At 41.3% G+C, this 6002-nt stretch overlaps 2 pseudogenes; one reads left to right on the top strand and one right to left on the bottom strand.

Annotated features, from left to right (window-relative positions):
• Positions 1 to 2720: 2720 nt before the first annotated feature.
• Positions 2721 to 4039, bottom strand: LOC134365625 (protein DEK-like; annotated as a pseudogene).
• LOC134365544 (ubiquitin-conjugating enzyme E2 N-like) lies at positions 4038 to 5725 on the top strand (annotated as a pseudogene).
• Positions 5726 to 6002: the final 277 nt, after the last annotated feature.

The raw sequence follows: 6002 nt of genomic DNA, 5'->3' as shown, positions 1-6002 counted from the left end.
GCCCGCCCCTTCCCGCGGCGGCGCGTCCCCCGCTCCCCGCTCCCCGCTCCCCGCGCGGGACTTTCCCGGGCGTTCCCGGGAACCGCGGCCCGGGCGGCCCCAGCGCGGCCCCGCCCCCTCTGTGACAGGCCCAGCCGGGACCCCACCCAGGCCGGCCCCCCCACGGCACTCGGGAGGGGCCGAGGCCCGAGCCCCGCCAGAGGCGCCCCTCCGGGGGCTGGCGATCCTCCTGGAAGGACCCCGCGAAAGCCAAGCCGCCCCCCGTAACTCTGATGCCCGCTTTCGTCCCTTTAGTTTAGACTTTTGCTGTCTTGATAACCGCCGGACTACGTTTTGTCCCTCTTTTGAAAAGCGTTTTAAGGGTCTAGGACTTTAGAAAAGGCCCCGTTGAAGGGAGGAGTGGGGCTGGGAAAATATGCACAGAGCCGCGGGGAGGGAGACGCTTCCCGCACGCATTTCGTCACCGTCGCGGGTTCGGCCCCGACAGCGGGGACAGGCCTCCAGCCTGCGCCTGCTTGTTCCCAGTTCGATGCCTTGTTGGGAGAGGGATTTGGGTCTCCTGTCTTCTCCCGAGATGGGCCATAAAGACAGCTCGGCACGAAAGAAGGGGACAAAGACGGCAGTGGGTGTGGGGACACCAAGAATTAAAGGAGAGGGTCATAGGGGCCCAGAGGGCAGCCTGCTCGGTGGGTTGGCAACATGCATTTTACTTCCTTTTTGTCGAACTCTTGAAATTGGCCACTCTTGTAAAACTATGTGATGAAGTATCTAGCAGGTATTAGAATTATGTTCTGAGTATTTCAAGACGTAGAGATGCGTTTGTCTGTTAACTGGAAAAGCAGGATTAGGTTGGAATCCTTGCAAAAATGATGCATTGAAAACGACTGGGGGAAATATGCCAAAATACTAATATGAAGTAGGCTGTGAGAGTATGTAACAGTTTTCTTTTTTTAATACCTCTCTATTTTTTCCCCTAATGGGCATATTTTACTTTTATTATCCGTGGGGGAAATCTTGTGAAAGGAAAGGACAGTGTGCATGTCTGTCTTGGCTGAGGCCAGGGAGGGCTTGTGATCTCCTCTGAGGTAGCGTTTTCCTGGGCAGCTGCACTGAAGCCTGGTCTTGACTCAGGTTGGTAAAACCCTGGGGTTACTTCTTTCTCCCCGTTAGAAGAGTCTCCTTCCAGAGCTCTTCTGTGTGTGTGTGTGTGTGTGTGTTTTATTATTTTTATTGACAAGGTTTATAAGAACAAAGTAAATATTTAAAATAAAGGCCAATTCTACTTAATGTCTTATTAACTTTATCAAGAAACAAGTCAAACCTGTGAAAATACCTGTTAACATTCCACATATTATTTTTACATATTTCCGTTCTATGATGCAAAGATATTTTTAAACATTCAATCGAATATCTAATTCTGTCATAAGGAGCATGTTTTATTTTAAAATCCACAGATAGATTATTTAATAAACTGATCAAGACAGTCAATTTAAAAGACAGTATGAATTGAGTCTCATTCTGGAGTGGTCCATATGTTGATCACCTAGAATCCTGATTAGCCAAAATTTAAAACCCAATAGCCTTGATTATGTGTTAAATTTCTTTAATGTTAAAGATAAGTATTATCAGTTTTGGGAAATACTTTGTCAGAGATATCTGCTATTGCCTACACATTATCTTCTGGCATTATACCTGGTATTTTTATCAGAATTATGAAGGTAGCCAGGTTTTCTGTAAATATCAGCATTTTATATGAGCAAAAGCAGTTACTAAAAATCAGTTTTTCTACTATAAGCCAACTGTGCTTGTACTTAATCCCACCCCTTCCCAAAGTTTTTGAAGCCTTGATGTGTTGATTTGTGTCTGTCCTTAATATTAAAAGTACCTATAGACACTTTTGCAGAGTTAACTCTAAAAGTACAAATTGATGACACTTTTGAGACAAAGCAGGAGAACTCTTTCTGCAGTGCTTTGGTCACTAAATTCTGACTTTCACTGCTCCATCATGCCCTCTGGCTGAACACTGCATTTCATAATTTACAACTGTAAAGATACCTACCTATGTGAGTTTAAAAATTGATCTGTACAAAAGAAAAAAATTACTTTATATAGAGCAAATTGGTTTTTAAAAAATACAAAAATAACATCTGTCACTTTTGTCATGCCAACAATTTGGCATATATACACATGCAGGAGAAAAGTTCCAATTTAGTCATCTGGCCAGCTGTAGCTTGTGTATTTTTAATATAATAAACCCACTGCCACTGAATTTGCACACCAACAGAAGAGAAGTGTATTCAAAATATTCCATATAATATATATTGCAGTAGTCTCTGCATGTACAAATGCTGGTTATAATGGTTTTTGTTCTACTTGATTAAAAGTATGTCTTAAGCAAGCTAATATTAAGTGCACTAAAAAACACAACAGTTAAGAATCTATGACCTTATATAAAGAAATTCAAAATGTACAAAATACAACTATAAAAGCAAAAAACAATTATTGTCATGCAGGATTTTAAACTAAAAACTGCATAAAAATGCAATTTAAAAGGCAAAGAAATTTACATAACGCTCAAGATGAAAAGGTCAGAAGTAAGTTCTACCAACGCAATGCTTAAGAAGAATTTAGAAAAAGAAATACACTCTCTTTTCTGGTATAATGATATAAATCAGAACTTCAAATCTATGGGAACAAGTCATCTGTCTCTGTCTTTTATCTCAAGAAATTAGCTCTTTAATGGTTGTTTTTATGAACTCTTCTTTCAGTTAAATCATAAGCAGGATAATTTTCATATACCTTTTTGCAAATCTGCTTCACTGTGAGTTCCTCCAAGTTGGCATTGGCCAATAATTTCTTTACTGCTTCTTTTAACTCTTCATCTGTAGGAGGTTTCTTCATTTTTTAAATTAAAGATTCATCATCTGAACTATCCTCAGATTCACTTTCTTGGAACTGTTTTGATTTTTCTTGGTGATGCTGCTATCTGCCTTCTTACCATTAGCACTTTTTACAGCTTTTTTACTTTCAGAAGTAGCTTTCTGTTTACGTCTTTCTCTTTTAGTTGTCTTTTTCAGTGGCTCCTCTTCACTTTCTGTCTTCATCTGAAGATTTTTTCTTGTTTTTCTTTTCATCTTCATCACTCCTACATTCATCCAACAGAATTTCAGGAGGCTTGGTTTGCTTAGCTTTCCTTGCCATTCCAGAGCTATTCTGTTCCTTTTTACTGCCTTTACTAGAATTTTTTTTTTTTTTAAGATTTTGGCATTGGTTTGCCAGAAGGCTTTGGATGCATTAAGAAATTCAAATACCCTCTTTGCTAGTTCACTATTTATACCTATCTCTCCAAATCAAGAACTTTGCAGATGCTCTTTTAAAAATCTTAATTTTGTTATTAAAAAAAATTGAAACATAATTGATTGTACATATCTGTGGGGTACAGAGCTGAATATCAATACCTGTGTGCTATGTGTGATGCTCAAATCAAGATAATTACTATATTCATCATTACACAATGTAATGATTTTTTGCAACCTTTTACCAATTTCTTGCTATCCCCCCTTCCCCTCCCCGCTTTACCACCACTGGTGGCCTTAGTTCCGCTTGCAGATGCTCTTTAACATGGCATTTCTAAATTGTTTCAACATTTCCTCCTTTTTCTATTGCGTACTTCCTTTTTCAAGTAGAAAGCCACTGAACCGACCCACATTCTTCTTTAATGAGGACACTGTGCCCGGTCTGTTGTAAAGCAGTTTGCGTACACTTCTAAGTTCATCCGTTTTCTTCTTACTTAGAAAGAAACATATCATTTCAATTTCACAAAGTTTCTGCCCCTTTCCTTGTGCAATTGTGAACGGCTCTCTTGGAAGAGACTTGCGCTGTCAACCTCTCTGCTTTTCTCTTTTCCCTCCTGCCTTCCACAAGGAGACTCTTTTCTTTTTCTTCCTCTTTCCTCCTCCTCCTCTTCCTTGTTCTCTTCACTCTCCTCTCTGAGGCTGGGCATTTTGGTTCCTTCTTGGAGGCAGGCTGGCGGGGTCATGGAGGATGTGCTGGGAACCTCAGCGTCAGAGGCACAGGGAGGCTCCAGGAGGCCTCACTGCCACTGTCTGGCATGATGCTGGTGCCGCCCGCTCTCTCCTTCCAGAGCTCTTCTCTGCTAAATCTTAGAGAGTTTTTGTTTCTCTTACAGAAGTCCTTGGCAGAGTATTAAGAGGAGCTCACCCAGTTGGCTCCTTGGATGGGCCCTGTTATCTCAAGTGCCCAATTGTAATACAGTTGGCCCTCTGTATCCACGGGTTCCACATGCTCAGATTCAACCAACCACAGATCGAAAATATTCAAGGGAAAAAATAACAATACAACAATAAAAAATATAAATGAGAAAACAATACAGTCCAACAGCTATTTACATAGCATTTATGTTGTAGTAGGTATTATAAGTAATCTAGAGATGACTTAGGGTATACGGGAGGATATGCTTAGATTATATGCAAATATTATGCCATTTCATAAAAGAGGTTGAGTATCCATGGATTTTGGTATCTGTGGGGGATTCTGGAACCAATCAATCCCCTGTGGATAGCGAGGGACCACTGTAGTTGATCCCCAGCCCTAAAGCATCTTGCCATGGAAAGAAAGGCCAGCTCTTAGTGGTTGGCATCTCAGTGTTCCTGTCCTTCCTGACTGGAAGAATCTTGAAGTCATCGATAGCTGTCTCTTACTTCCACTGAGATCTCGATCTGAAGAGAACAGGAAACCAATCCTATTGGTATCTCCTGGGAAGGGTGTCTAGCATCCACTGCTTTTTGTCTGTTTCCATTAATACCCCTGCACATCACCATGCCTGGTACCTCCACTATGGCATATAACCTCTTAGGTGAGTTCCCTCCAGCGGTTTCTCCCCTTTGGAGGCAGATTTACTGTGAACCTACTGAAAGCCCAAACCTCAGTGGCCCTCACTAGCAGGGCCTATTCCCATGACACTGTGTTTACATAGTCATGTGCAGTTATGAAATCTGCAAAGTAAGAGATTTTAACCACACTTGTTAAGACTTCTGTCTCTTTCCTCTTTGAGTTTCCCTATGAAATATCACATAGGGTGGTACTGGGGAGGCTGTGAGATTTTTGAGAAATATCTTGATATTTTAGAGCGTATATATGTATAGATAATATATATCAACATTTGACATATTAAAGTATATATAGATATAAATCAAGGACAAATTGTGAAGTTTTAACTTTTCTGAGAGACTGAGCTTGGGATCTGACAAGACGACTGGGCTGCCCCACAGGACCATCAAGGAAACCCAGCGTTTGCTGGCAGAACCAGTTCTTGGCATTAAAGCGGAACCAGATGAGAGCAACGCCTGTTATTTCCATGTGGTCATTGCTGGCCCCCAGGCTTCGCCCTTTGAGGGAGGGCTTTTAACTTGAACTATTTGTTCCAGAAGAATACCCAATGGCAGCCCCTAAAGTACGTTTCATGACCAAAATTGATCATCCTAATGTAGACAAGTTGGGAAGAATATGTCTAGATTTTGAAAGATAAGTGGTCCCCAGCACTGCAGATCCGCACAGTTCTGCTATCGATCCGGGCTTTGTTAAGTGCTCCCAATCCAGATGATCCACTAGCAAAGGATGTAGCAGAGCATGGAAGACCAACAAAGCCCAAGCCATAGAAACAGCCAGAGCATGGACTAGGCTATATGCCAGGTATAATATTTAAATCGATCTGACCATCAAGTGTGCATCACTTCTGTTCTGCCAAGACTTCTTCCTTTTTTGTTTGCATTTATTGGACACAGTCTTAGAAACATTACAGAATAAAAGCCCAGACATGTTCAGTTCTTTGGTGATTAAATGTACATTAGTAAATCTATGTCTTGTCCTGATTCACTATTGTAAAGCATGAGCGGAGGCTAGAAGTATCATCTGGATTGTTGCGAAACATTTAAAAGCAGTGGCCTCTCTCTGCTTTTATTCATTTCCCCCAACATGGTTTA

Source organism: Cynocephalus volans, chromosome 1, assembly GCF_027409185.1.
Source record: "Cynocephalus volans isolate mCynVol1 chromosome 1, mCynVol1.pri, whole genome shotgun sequence".
Classification (NCBI taxonomy): Eukaryota; Metazoa; Chordata; class Mammalia; order Dermoptera; family Cynocephalidae; genus Cynocephalus; species Cynocephalus volans.
The sequence above is the reverse complement of the archived record's forward strand: the minus strand, read 5'-3'. Positions and strand labels throughout refer to the sequence as shown.